Source organism: Meriones unguiculatus, chromosome 9, assembly GCF_030254825.1.
Source record: "Meriones unguiculatus strain TT.TT164.6M chromosome 9, Bangor_MerUng_6.1, whole genome shotgun sequence".
NCBI lineage: Eukaryota > Metazoa > Chordata > Mammalia > Rodentia > Muridae > Meriones > Meriones unguiculatus.
The window spans coordinates 11,112,107-11,126,909 of NC_083357.1; the positions used below are offsets into that span (position 1 = coordinate 11,112,107).

Consider the following 14,803-nt stretch of genomic DNA (forward strand, 5'->3'; position numbering starts at 1 on the left):
GCTCTCAGTCCTGTGAGCCCTGCTGAACTGAATGAGATAGTCCCATTGTTGGGACAGCTTAGGCAGTTTCCTTCCTCAGAGGAGAGTAAGAAGGTAATGCTGTCCTCAAGATTATCTTGCCTGTGAGACCCACTCCTTGCATAACTCGGAGGATACATTCATGTAGCCTACAATATAAATGGTTGCCTCTAGAGGGTGCTATCTTCGCTTAGACTACCAGGTGAATGGCTGCTTTCTGGAGTTGCGCTAAGGAACCGTGGTAGATAGAGAACCTGCTGTTGAACTTACATGCTGGCACTAGCAAAAGGACGTCTTACTTGTCTTGCTGCGTATCTGGCCTCCAGGCAGGAGATAAGCTATAAAAATACAGAAACAGAACTATTTGGCTTAAAAATTAAGTGTGGGAAATACACCAGGTAAAGCCCCGGGGTCCCTCACAGCTGTGGGGTCCATCTGCCTTGAAACAGATGCAAAGAGAAAGGTGCAAAGTGATGCATGGGGGCACTATCAAACTGGAAAGCAGTGTCCGCACGCCCCGCCAGAGAGGGTCAGGACTAGGTGACCTGTCTGCAGAGCCCCTCAGGCCCTGACACTCCTCTGCTGTGTGGCATGTCATTGTCCCCTGGAGTGGTATCCACTGAACCCCCTCCCCAGCCAGTTGAACTGCTTGCGGGCTGTTAATGGGATCTCAGGCCTCTCAGCCCACCCTACCCCTCTCCTTGGGCTGAAAGAGGAAGCCAAAGTCAGGTGCTGTTTAGTCTGCAAGCCCCTCCCCCACCTCAGCAAGGTCTGTCGAGGTGAGATTGGGCTCTGGGCAGCCTTCCAGTTGGCTCTATCTCCATCATAAAGGACCGGGGGAGAGAGGGAACTCCTGGCCTTTGGTCCTGCCCCTTCCCACTGGGCACTAAAGAGCCGTTGTCTGCTGCCTACCATTAACTCACCTTCTTAAGCAAGTTCTCTGTCTGCAGCCTGTGTGTTTATCATTGGTGGCTTGCTGAGGCCCCCACATGGGGTCTTGCCATGTTTTTGTGTCCCCAGCTCTAGTGTAATGCCCGTCTCTCTGGGCAACAAGTCTCAGACACTGCCTTGAAGGCACACATCAGTCCCTTGGTGACACAACGGAGCTCTTGCAGGGTGGTACCCGATACACCAGGATCTAGCTTTGGTTCCATAGGCTTCTGAGGGTCCCAGCCTGAGGCCAGACTGCTGTGGGAATGGGCACGCAGAGTTCCGGACAGGCCTAGGAGTAGGGTTTGGTTTGGGACTGTGGTGCAGCTGGTGGGCCTATGCCCATTGTTGGGGGTCGATGAAGGGCACAGGGAGAGGAAGCACCACTAGGATTTTTAAGTGTTTGATACCTACAGTTAGAGAGGTTTTATTTCTTCTCTGATATAGTTTCTAGAGACAAAATACACAGGGCACAGTGGGGCTTGGAACCCCTCTTCTCACTAACAGGACCCTCCTGCCTATCCAGGCTTCACTCATACCCAGGCCTGGAGTGCCCCTCTGCTAGGCTGGTCAGGGCTCCTAGCCTGCTTCTCCCTCACCACCAGACCTTTCTTACCCGAGTTCATGCGCAGGTTCTGTGGTCCACTCAAGACAGCCACCCCGCCCTTCTATCCTGGGTACCTGCAGAAGGAACGCCCTGTCCATCTCCCAACCCCCGCGCCCTCCTCCGCACTCTTCTCAGTTCAGAAGATCTGAGGTATTTCTGCCCTGCCTCACCAGACCTCTCCAAGAAAGCTGAGTCTCATCCCTGGCCATGGCATCCCTGGGCTTCCATTTGAAGAATGTTATCCCCAGCCCCCCCACCCCAACTCCTGTAGGAGACAGATTCACTTGCTATGTGCCTTGGGCACACCCTGCAGACCCCTCTGCGGGCTTTGGGGTTCTGCTTTTCCAGAGGATCTGGGTTCAATTCTCAGCACCTACATAGTAGCGCACCAGCTCCAGGGGTATCCGGTGCCCCCTTCTGGCCTCTACGGGTACTGCATGCACCATGCAGATGGTACACAGACATTGATGTAAATGAAGGACCCATACACAGAAAATGAAAGTAGACAAATTTTTTTAAAAGAGGTGGAGTATGGGGTGGGTGCATAGGAATCTAAATGAAGCTGAAGGAAAAGTGACTATACTTGAGCTGGATCTTGAATGAGTAGGAGTTGTCCAGGTGAGCTCAGGGTAAGGCTATGTTTGGGGCTCCTGCTGGGGAAGGAAGATCTGCCTTAGATTTCAGAGGTAGGCTTCCACTGAGTGGGTGCTAACACCACTTCTGTAATTACCCCAGGGAGAAAGGTCACAGCCTCTCTCTCTCTCAAGTTCCCTCCCTCCTCCCCCCCTCCCCCACAAGGCCACTTGCTGACTTCTTGCAGAGTCTAACATCCCCTCAGCCCCAAGGAAATCTCCAGGGAGATGCCTGAAAGGACTGAGATTGCCTTGCTGATGGGTAGGGAGGTTCCGGGAGTACACTGACCTTTGTAAGAGCTGGGCTGGCCCAGCTAGGGCCTTTTTCAAGGAAGAGAAAGTCAGTCTCTCCTCTCCGGTTCCTGGGCTTCTCCCTCCTGTCCTGAAGCAGGCCTAGGCCCCTGTGTCCTTTGCAGAAGTAAGGAAGTCACTTTTTCAGGCCGGCGACAGCCTGCTTCTCACTCTGTGAACCATCCCCTGCCCCTTGAGCAGCTGGTATTGTTTGGATGTACGTACATAATGTAATTAACACATTTGAGCTTGAAGGTTCCCTGCCTCTGGCTTCAAACAACTGTAGGTTGTAAATATTCCCATGAAAGATCGCTCCTGATTAGAACACGGACAGCCATCCCTAAATAACAGCTACTCTTCAGAGTGTTGCCATGGATTTGACACGACAGTCATCTAAAGAGAATGTGTGCAAGCTTTATGCAAATACCGGATCATTTTAGGAGTGGACACTTGAAGCTTCACAGTCAGTCTAGTGGCCATGCAGGGTCATGGAGCCAGATCTCAGAAGGTAGGGAAGGCCCACTGTTTCACTCACTCAGCCAGAGGGAATGGGGCTATGTCTGCATTCAGGTGATGGACATTCCCTAGGGAGACCTGCAGCAACCGAGTGGACCAGGGGAGCAGCCACCTTCCAATGGAGTAAACTCTGTAGACAGAGAGGACAGTTGTGGTTGGGCAGAGGCTGTCCTACAGGGAGCCACGGAGGGGGAGGAGAGGCAGGTGGAATGGCCAACTGGTAAGCAGGCAGGTGAAGGAGAGGGTCCTTACTGTCCAGAGCAGCTTCTATTCCAAGAGGCTCATATAAGCCATGCGAAGGAATGAATTGCTCTCATCTTCCACTTTTCTTCTGAAGGGATGGATAATGGCATAAGGAGGTCAGAAAATAAATGGCGTGTTCCCTGCTCACCAAAGCCTGGTGCCAGTTTTCCTGCCACAGTCATTCGGGAAGCATCTCTGGAGCTGCCCAACGGCACAAGTTGTGCTGGATAGCTCTGCCAGCTTGACACAAGCTGAGTTATCTGAGAGGAGGAACCTCGATTAAGAAAATCCTTCTCTAAGATGGTGCTATGGTCAAGCTTGGAGGGCAGTGGTTCCCAACCTGTGAGCCTGCAGGGTCCCATATCAGATATCCTGCAGATCAGATATTTACATTATGATTCTTAACAGTAGCAAAATTATCGTTAGGAAATAACAACAAAATAATTTTATGGCTGGGGGTCACCACAACATGAGGAACTGTACTGAAGGGTCGCAGCATTAGGAAGGTTGACAACCACTGCCCCAGGCATTTTTTAAAATTAGTGATTGGTATTGGAGGCCCATCCCTGGGCTGGTGGTCTTGTGTGCTATGAGAAAGCAGGCTGGGCAAGCCGCTAAGTAGCACCCCTCCGTGTCCTCTGCATTAGCTCCTGCCTGTAGGTCCCTGCTCGGTTTGAGTTCCTGTCCTGGCTTCCTTCCATGATGAACAGTGCTGTGGAAGCATAAGCAGAATAAACCCTTTTCCTTCCCAAGTTGCTTTTGGTATCGGTACTTTGTCATGGAAATGATAACCCCGACTAAGGCACAGGTCCTGACCCCATGTCCTGGGAGAGAGAATGATGCTGGTGCGGGGCAGGGGAGCCTGGACAAGCCATCTGGCTCCCAGTTCCTTTGTCCCAGGCATGGGGAAACATCGTGAGCATGGTGACTTCTTTCTTGGAAAGAATCCAGCTAAGTTCCAGACCTTGCTCTACCCTTCCCAGAGACAGCACTTACCTGGCCTTTGGCTCTCTTGTCTGTGACAGAGGGACAAGATGTCCTCCAGGGGAACATCAAGCATTCTTTATAGTCTTCACCTGAACCCCAGGAGGTCACCCCCCTCATCATTGGTCACACTTTGCTTTCAGAAAAAGGGGAACAGCCTGAGATGGGAGCCTAAGGCAGGAAGATGGCAAGCTAGAAGCCAGCCTGGACAGCTCAGTGAGTTCAAGGCCAGGCTAGATAACCAACATAATGAGACTCTTTCTCAGAAAACTAAGACAAACCAAACCAAAGGAAAACAACAACAAAGCAGCAAGCAAACAAAATGCCTAAGAGGGGTCAGAAATATGAAGTAAGCAGTTGGCACCCGGGCATGGAGTAAGGTCTGTGTGTGTCCAGCTTCCACCCCGTGTTCTCTGATTTGCACATACTGCCGGAGACAGCAACCCTCAGTCTCGAGCCCTGTTCCTAACTAACCTCCCCATGCTGACACAAAGGTGGGTGGGTGCTTGGTCCTACAGCTGACCAAAGTCGGGGAACTTAGTGTGCTCAGGGCCGGACTGAAGGGTGGGGAGCCAGATGCAGAACGACCTGCTGTGTGAGTTCCACCTTGCCTCCCTCCATTTCACCCCAGCAACTTGTGTACTCTGGGAAGTGCCATGGGGATCTCCACCCTGGGCATTCCCAGGTTTCAGGTCCTGCAAAATGCAGAAGTTCCCTAGGAGAGAGAACAGAGCCCGGCTTAGTTCCCACCGTTACACAGTTCTGCAGCTAGTTGGAGAGGCTGTCTGTTTCTCTGGCTGCCGGTGTCCGTAGCTGTTGCCCAGGCTCCGCCGTGCCCAGCCACCCTTTTCTCATTGGTTCTTCCACTCAACTGCATCATGCCTTTCTGCCCCATCAAGTATCTGAAGAGGAACAGGCGCCTGCCCAGGGGTAAGTGGACAACCAAAATCCTAGGCAGGCAGTGAGGATAGCATCCTGGGAACCTGGGAAGTCACCCTTGAGGGGCAAGTGGCATTTTCTGCCTCCAAGTGAGTAAAGAGAAATGAGAGGAGGAGGAAAGACTCACGGGCAACTTCAGCCTGGTGCAGACTGGCAGATGGGTAGCCAAGCTGCCCCCTGGGCATTCTGTGTGGGTGCCCCAGCTGGGTCACTGCCCACAGCTGACCACTCAAGCATCAACAGGTTGCCTGTCTGCCTGTCGTGGGCGCTGTGAACATTTCAGTCACCTCAGCTCGTCTACTGTTGCTCATCTTTTGTGCTCTGTTTGTTCCCATACGTGTGTCATGGGAACATAGGCTGTGTTTGACTGGATGCTACGGGAAAGTGAGGCTGGCAAGGAATGTACGTGTGGTCGGAGATGAGAGGTCAGAAAAGATTCTCCAAGGTGATGTTCAAAGAGAGATGGGAATGAAGCGAGGGACAAGCCAGGCTGGTATCTGGAAGAGCAGCTCTCTGGGCACTGGGCAGGGAAAGGACAGATACAGACCGTGAAACAGAGACTGTACTTGAGAATGGCCAGAGGCATAGGGGAGGCAACCGGGGACAAAGGAGCAGGAGTGGAGAACCAGGCCTTAATGATGGCAGCAAGGCCAGGCTGGCATGGCAGCTCCTGGGGAGACTGAGCAGGGTTGTTGGGCTTCTTGCTGTCTTAGCTGGATCTCTGGCTTCTGGCTTCTCCTAGACTTAAGGAGCCAAAAGTGAGGTGCCTGGACACGATGCCAGTCCTCCAGTTGAGAAATGATTGTGACCTCAACCACGTGGATAGTGAAAAGTCATCCAGTTTGCAACATACTTTGAAAGATGCGCCAATAGGATTTCCTGACAAGATATGAGATAAGAGACTAGAAATGAGGGTGTGTCTGTTTTCAACCTGAGTAACTGAAAGTTGAGGTTGCCCTCAACCAAAAGGATGGCAAAGCCAGCCCAGAGATGTGATTGGTCTGGAGTGAGGGACAGTTGTGATTTTAGAAGTCATGAACATACAGCCAGCACTAAAAGCCTTGCATGAGGCCAGTGAATAGCCCCCGCCCCTGGCCAGAAAAAAAAAGAGAATCTGAGTCTATGTAGGGGCAAGAAGAGAAGGGTTGGGTCCCTCCCAGTTCCCTGCCTAACCCTGAATGGAAACAGGTTTGCTAGAACAGTAGGGATCCCACACGACCATGTCTAGCACACGGCAGTTTTGCTCCCCCAGAGAGCACCTGGCAATATGTGATGGCATTTGTCCTTGCAGCCTAGGAGGTCAGGAGAGGCTGGCCCCAAAAGCCAATAGTGTTGGGACTGAGCCTGTTTCCCTTGTATCTAAACTGAGTGTGATAGTAAAAGTAGACATCCAGGGTTGCTAGCCAGCCAAGGAGCTAAGCCAAGTGGATACTTCCTTTCATCCCCCTTACAAGATCGGCCCCTTCACTTTGCCCACCCCTACGGGCTGTGACTTGGGTGCTTGAGGGATTGTTAAGTCCATGTGCTGCGCACAGGAAAGTTGATCCCTGAATAGGATGGCCACCAGTGCCCGGCATGCATGGCAGAGTGCTGGCAGCATAGTGACCACACAGATTAGCTTCAAAGGAAGAGGGGCGTAGAGAGACAATGGCCGGCGGGGGCCTGACAGCCTGAGTTCAATTCCCAGAGCTCACGTGGTGGAAGGAGAACTGTATCCCACAGGTTGTCCTTTGACCACACATGAACATACATATGTGAATGTACACACACACACACACACAGAGAGAGAGAAATAAAAAGTAATATAAGAAAAGAGGCTTGAAAGATGGCTTAGTATTAGGAAGCTTTGCTATTCTTATGTAGGACCAACGCTCTGTTCACAACTCCCAATGGCAAGTTACTGTTTTCTTATTGCTGTAAAATATCACAACAAAAAGCACCTCGGGGAGGAAAGTGTTTATTTATTTCACTTACACTACGCGATCATAGTCCCATCCCTGAGAGAAGTCGGGGAGGAACTCAAGGCGGAAACCTGGAGGCAGGAACCGAAGCAGAAGCCAGGGAGGAGCACTGCTTCCTGGTTTGCTCAGCCTGCTTTCCTGTACAAGTTAGGACCACCTGACTAGAGGGTGGAACACCCTACCCTCATGACCTGGACCCTCCCACATCAGTCACTACTCAAGAAAATGCCCTACAGGTAATCGGGATGAAGTAATTTTCTCAGCTGAAGTTCCTCTTTCCAGAGAAGTGTAGCTTATGTCGAGTTGACTTACTGCAGCGGTCACCTAGACAGTGGCCATTGTTATGCCAGTTCCAGGGCGTCAGGCAACCTTTTCTGGCCTCTGCATGCACACAGTGCACATACATACATACAAGCAAAGCACTCAGATAAAAGTAGACAAAAATTTAAAACTAACAAAAATGTTTAAAAACAAGAGGGAAAGAACAGGAACAACAGCCATAGACGCATGGCGAATGAGACCACCATTGCATTTGGCCCTCTGCTTGCCTCTTCGTGTGCCCAGTATTTAACTTTCTTGGCAGCCCTGGCTTCTGCGTGTGTAAGATGCTCCTGGTGATATTCCTTCCTACGGTGTCAGTGAGGACCGTGTGTGGCTGTGACTGTTAATACCTCCCACGTGTGTCACCTGTCATGGGTCCTTAGAGGCAGTGCTGTGACTGTCACTTCTGAACATGAAGCTACAGGGACCAAATTACTAGCTATGGAGATAACTTGGCCCCAACACATGTGTCTTTGAAACTGTGTCATCAAGATATTGGGCATGCGATGATGAAGAGCCTTTGTGCCAGGATTTGAGAAAGAAAGCAAGCCCTACAGATGGCTTAGTTGACTGCTTTGAGGAAGTTTTCAGGCTGAGGTATAGGAAAGGGACACATGCGCAGAGCCTAGTGGCTTCCACAGGTAGAGACAGCACAGCCGAAAGTCTGGAAGGTCAATGTTTGCAAGAGAGTGTATGTAAAGATGAAAGGGCTGTTAGAGTCAAAGCATCCATGCAAAACTCTCTGTATCTGTCCCCATGTGCATTTGAGAGAAGCACCTAACAGTGAGGAAGGGAAGATTTGAAGGAGTCACATCCACCCCTACACAGGATGGATTGGCGCCTGTTCTCATCTGCTACACTGGAAAGCCACACAGTCATGAGAAACTGGGTGGAACTCACGGAAAACTTTGCCTCCATAGAGAAACCATGAGCTCCGCCCTGAGCCCTCCAGGTCTAGGAAACTCCTGCCACAAACTTAACTTCATCTCAGAGAAAGGTTCAAGAGTGTTTGTAGGAATGAGAAGTCCCCAGCACCCAACCATTGAAAAACCACAATGCCTGGCTCCCACTCAAAAACATCAGGAATGCGAGGAGGCAGGAGAGTAAAGTCCAGAATGAGAGGAAAAGTCACACAGCTGAAAGCAACCCAGGAATGACACAGATTTGAGATGAACAGACTGAGACATTAAAATGGATTTTTTTTTTAAATGCTGAATTCCATATATCCTAAGAGTTCAGTGGAGACATGAGATACATAAAAACAGTGAAAGCACAAATCATATTTCCGGAGAGCAAGCCTTCAATGTATGCATTGAAAAAATAGCCCATGTGGGATAAACATGGAAGATGAAAGGTTGGAGAGCTTAAAGCAGTAGAAACTACGTGTGCTAGGGTTTTGTTTGTTTGGGGGGACAGGCTCTTACTGCCTGAAAGTTTTTAGCCCAGACCTGTGAACTTCCTCCAGAGTGCTGGGAGTGGAGGTGTGCGCCATGCCTGCCTTTGTAGTTATTTTCTGTCAGTGCTGTGACTAGTCACCATGAAGTCAGTGACCTAAATGACAACTGGATTTGTGTGATGTCCATGGTTCTAGAGGTTGCAAGTCTGATTTAAGTCAAGGGTCACAGGGTTGTGCCTTGGGGACATTGTAGGGGAGAGGCCAACTTCTTACCTTTTCCTAGATGCTGCCAGGTTCTTTAGCTCTTGACCTTTCTATACCTTCAAGGCCACCATGATTGATTGGGTCATTGGGTCATTTTTTTTTTTTTTTTTTTTTGCTTGTCATTTTTGGTTCTTTCTGGACCTACTTGTCTCTAGTCTCTCCTTTACTTTGAAAGTCTATTACAACTATTCTGGGCCAATTAGCAATTTTGATTCCACTGACAAAATTGCTACTCTTCTGTGATATAGCCTAACCTACGCATGGGTTCCAGAGACTAGGATGGAAATGCCTTATCGAGAGAGTATCATTCTGCTGTCACACTACCCAAAAATAAATATATAGAGGAAACAGTACTTAACAACACAGAAAACAAGGGTGCTGGCAAACTCAAGTCCGGGCCAGGTAAGTGGGCCATACAGCGACCTCAGGAAACACGCAGAGGGCAGCAGTCTATCTTACTCTCTGAGAGTCCCTTTCAGAGACAAAACCATGACTCCTTCCCATTGTCCAAAGACTAAGAGTTAGTCGCATAAGGTAAGGAATACAGAGGAAGGGTGACAGACAGAGGTGACAATGCCATGTGGGGCCTAGATTCTATGGAAAGACACATGCACAGACATGTGTCCTTCCCTTATAACGTAAATCGAAAGATGCTGGCCTGTTCAATGGAAACAGCACAGTGTACTGTGGGGTTGCTGTGTTCTTGAACAGCAAATTGTAAGACAGATGTAGCAAGAAAGTCAGGAAAGACAACGGGGCATATACTCCTGAAAAGTCCCACAAACGCATCCAGCCTTTGCCACTGTGCTGTGAAGTTGGCATCTGCAAATGTCTTGATCCACATTCATAGCTTTCATGCACGTGGGCCACACGCCTGCAAGTAGTGTGCTGTTCTTCAGGGTAGACAGTGGTAATTAATGATGCATGTACTGTCGTCTACAGTGATCACTGCTGTCTGGTGGGAGAAGCGGAGAGAGAGCTTTGCTAACAAGGCGAAGTAAGCGATAGAATGGGGTCATTAGAATGGTAAAATTAAAGGCTGGAGGCGTGGCTTAGCAGCTAAGAGCGCTTGCCACTATCCCATGGGATAGCCAAGTTTGGGGCCCAGCACCAGAACGGACCACTCATTCACAAACCGCTGTAACTCCAGCTCTATGGGATCCAACACCTTCTTTTGGCCTCCAGGGGCATTTGTATTCATGTTCATACACATACAGAGAGAGACACAGACACACACGTGTATCAACATACAAAAACTCACATAAATAAAAGTGAAACATCTTTTAAAATAATAACAAAAGAGCTGGATGAAGGGGCCCACATCCACAATGCTAGAACTCTAATAGGAGGCAGAGACAAGAGAATCAGGGCTATCTGAGTTACCTAACAAGACACTGTCACAAGTACCTCAGAAGAAAGGAAGAAAGAAAAATTATAAAATGGAGAGTAAAGGGACAGTCAGACCACTATCGAACAGAAGAGAGCCCTAAGCACAAACATTCCAATAATCCTATTATAATAAATCTTATTGGGCTAGATTGAAAAAACAAACAAACAAAAACCAAATGCAAGGCCCAGTCATTTATCTGACAGGAAATGTGCTTATAGACCCCAGGTAAGTTTTTTCAAAATGGGGAAAGATCTCACCACCCTGACAGCAATCACAAGGAGGCGGGGAAATCACCTGACAGTGTGGGTGAATCTACCTGACAGCTCTAAATATTCATGGCCCTCCATATGAATCAAAACCAGGTAGAACTCTAACGAGAAACAGACAAAAGCAAGATCGCAGCAGGAGTTTTGATAACTCATCCCAGTGATCGGCAGAGCAAGTGGGTGGAAAGCCAATGCACGGCTCAGGGATCAGAACAGAATGCCCAGGCAGCTCTGCACTTCTCACTCCTACCAAACCAGCAAGACCATTTTTTATTGCTTCACAAACTAGCTACCAAGACAAACTCTGGTCTGAGCCAAAATCAAATGTTAAGAAACATAAAATGAGTCAAATTGTACACATAGGTTCTCTTACCGCAGTGGGGTTAAGTAAGAAATCAATAACAGAAACAGTTCAGAGAAATCTTACCCCCAAATTTGGCAACTTACGCACTTCTAAAAACCTGTAGTTCAAAAAGAAATGGGAAGTATTTGGAAGTGAGTTAAAATGAAAAGGTACCCCAAATTAGGGGATAGCTCTAAAGCACAGTTTGAGGTAACAACAGCACCAGACACGGTAGGAAACTGAACAAAAACCAAAACCAGAGTAAGCCCTGGAAAACAAACAGGACTGAGCAAGGCAACCGCAGCCTAGCTGCATGCTCTGAGCGGTTCTCACAAGCCCTCTCCTTCCCATGCAGGCCTGCTGGTTTAGCACTTTTCTTTAGTTTGACAGAGTAGGGAAGCTGTGGCTGAGACTGTCTGGCCTAAAAACCTAAGATATTCATCATCTAACCTTAAAAAAAAAAACAAAACTTACTAACCAGCAAAACAATAGTCAAAGTCAGTTCAACAAAGGCTGCTTGAGATCAGTGATGAGAACTGAATCCATCAAGATTGATCTGGAAGAAAGAGACACAGATGAGCAACTTCTCAAGGCCAGTGAGAACAGGTGTGTGAGCAGAGACCCTTCCGTTACTAAAAGAATAGGAAGGACTATGACGAATAACTTTATGCTGGCTCATTTAGTAACACAGATGTCTTATGAGACACAAACCACCTCAGGTTTAGTATAGAAAAGAAATATGTGTGTATTAAAGTGAGCTCTAAAGCCCCCTCCCTATAAAGAAAATTCCAGGGACAGGTGAGTGCACTGTTGAAGTCCACAGAACACTAAGGAACAGAAAATAGAAATTCTGCAGTCTCCCCGCAAAAAAAAAGTACTGAAAAGGAGAGAATCCTTAACAACTTATTCTGTGAGGCCTGTGTTTTCCTGAAACCAAAACTAGATAAAGGCATCATAAGAAAAGAATCAGTGTGGCACCCCTCCTGAAGAGAGAAGAAAAAATATCCATAAAATTTCATCCAGCCGTGTACAAACAGGTTAATTCAAGGTGAGCAAGGAGAAGGCGCTCCGGGAGTCTAAGGCTGGTTTAGTATTTGAAAATCCATAGATTTACTGTATTAACACACTAAAACCTCACAGGTTCATTTCAACAGGTGTTCCAAGGGACATTTTAAAGCAAACAGTGTCCGTTATTACTAAGGAGCTCTCTGAAAACTAAGAATAGAATCTTCTCTCACCTCACCAGTAAGGCATGTCAACCAAAACACTTCCGGGATTTCCTGTGGGATCAGGAGGAAGATGATAAACAACCTTATGCTGGTTCATTTGGTAACATGGATGAAACAAAGTCTCTGCAATACAGGGTGCTCTCCCCACTTCTACACAACCTTCAAGTGCTGTTTTGTGCAAGCTGACTGAAAGGTGAATCCAAGTGCCCAGACTGGAAGGGAAAGGGTTAAGGTCTCTTTGGGGTTAGTGCACTGACCTAGCTGGGGCCTAGCAAGGCAATGGGGGAGGGGCAGACTTCAGCAGAATCTTGACCATCAAAGCAGAGACTGTGTGTACCTAGTGTGGAAATTAACTCATCTAAATGCTAGTCCTGAAACCATAAAACTGCTAGAAGAAAGCTTATAAAAAGACTTTTAAACTAAGGAGTTCTTACCTACAATAAAAAAGATAAAAGGAGGGGGGAGATAAATTAGAATTTGCAAAATTAAAACCTTTTATTATTTGTTTGTTTGGTTTGGTTTTTCAAGACATTATTTCTCTACGTAGCCCTGGCTGTCCTGGAACTCGCTCTGCAGATGAGGCTGTCCTTGAACTTAGAGATCCTCCTGCCTCTGCCTCCTGAGTTTGGGGATGAAAGATGTGTGCCACCACAGGCCCGACAAAACCTTTTATTCTTAGAAATAAATTGTGAGAGATGTGCAACACACAAATCTAATGACGTACTTGTATATAGACTATGCAAAGAACTCTTACGCGTGTGTATAAACCGAGTCACGGAAACAGCTCCCTAGAAAATGGATGAGGGGATGGAGAGATGACTCAGCAGGACCTGGATGCAGTTTTGGACCTTCACGAGGCAACCCACAACCATCTGTAACTCCAGTTCCAGGAGATCTGACACCCCCTTCTGGCCTCCGTGGGCACCAAGCACACATGTGATACATGGACATACATGTAGACAGAACACCGCTACACATAGTATGAAATAAACAAACAAAAGAAACCAAAAAAAGGATGAAAGACACAAACAGATGCTTTACCAAAGAAGATCCACAGGTGGCAGTTGAGTATGTAAGATGATACCCAAAACCATCCATCATTTGGGAGATACCCATGTCAGTGGCTGTATACCCACACACCCACTAGAATGGCCAAAAGTAAAGAAGTGTTGGTGAGAACTCAGAGGAACTGGAATAGTGCATGGTGGATTGGGAACAAATGGTGGAATCGCTTTGGAAAACAGTCTCTTAGAAGACATGGAATTAAACATACATGAAGAGTTACATAAACCGAGTAATATGCATACTCTCGGCACCTAGTGACAGATACCTGGCCAGGCCAGCAGCCCTGCCCAAAGGATGTCTGCCCACCTCGGAGATGGACAGATGCACATTTTGTAGAATGGAAATCATATTGCACGGGTGGCCTTCTTTAGGAAAAAAATAAATAAAAAGAGAAATTCAAAATTAGGTACGAAAGCAAGGCTGCTGGTCATTTCCAGGATCTGTGGACTTCCAGGTTCCTCTCTTCTGTGCTGTGCTGTGCTGCTGTGAGAAGACAGAGCCTGCTGGTGGCATCAGGTTCTCTTCCTCGCCAAGGGCCCTCATCAGTCTGCGTGGCCCAATGATGAGTACCCTCTATCCCCGAGACCAAGTGCCCCAAGGTGGGAGCTCACTGTTAGTGTTATGTCCATGTGTAAGGCCTCAGCCACCGAGCATGGATCTGTTTTGAGACTTGAAACTCTGCCATATGGACCTCCAGTGTCTTGCTCCCCACCTCGATGGCTCTGAAGCCTGGTCACTTTGTGAGCCTGAGTGTCTAGAGTTTGTCTGTCTTGCTGGGGCAGACCTGGGAGTATCTTGCTCAGTACCCTGCTGAGCTTTGCATTCCTTCTATCCCTTGTCTGTTGTCCCAGTCTCCATGCTCATGACACCCTCGGAAAGGGGCATGACCTCCCAGGGTACAGCTTTCCCAGCAGTGTGCGAGCTCCCCTAGTTTTGGGGCAACTTGCCGTGCCCCCAACATGCTGACATACTCCTAGGAGGTGGTGAGAAGCATGGCTGAGTGGCCAGGCACCAGGACCTGGAATTCATGGTTCCAATTCCCAGCAATGATATGCATTCAGGCAAGTTAATCATGCTGTGCCTCAGTTTCCTTGTCTGTAAAGTAGGAAGGGTGGACTGAGGGTGTAGATAGCTCAGGTATAATGTAGTGAGAGACCCAGGCCCTTCACAACATACTTGTTTGTTTACTTATTTTAATGTGCATTGGTGTTTTGTCTACATGCATGTGTGAGGGACCTCTGGAAGAGCAGCCAGTGCTCTTAACTGACCACTGAGCCATCTCTCCAGTCCCTCACAATAGACCTGTAACTGCACTGCCTCCAGTCCTTGTGAAGATGGGCAGAGGGTGGTTGTGTGCTCAGGAGAATGGTTCTGGAACTTTCCAGTTATTAGGAAGCATCTGTTCCCA

At 48.2% G+C, this 14,803-nt stretch overlaps 1 protein-coding gene across 4 annotated transcripts in view; it reads left to right on the top strand.

Annotated features, from left to right (window-relative positions):
* Positions 1 to 14,803, top strand: part of Arhgap22 (Rho GTPase activating protein 22) — a 158,176-nt gene that overhangs the window by 114,090 nt on the left and 29,283 nt on the right. The window lies entirely within an intron of this gene.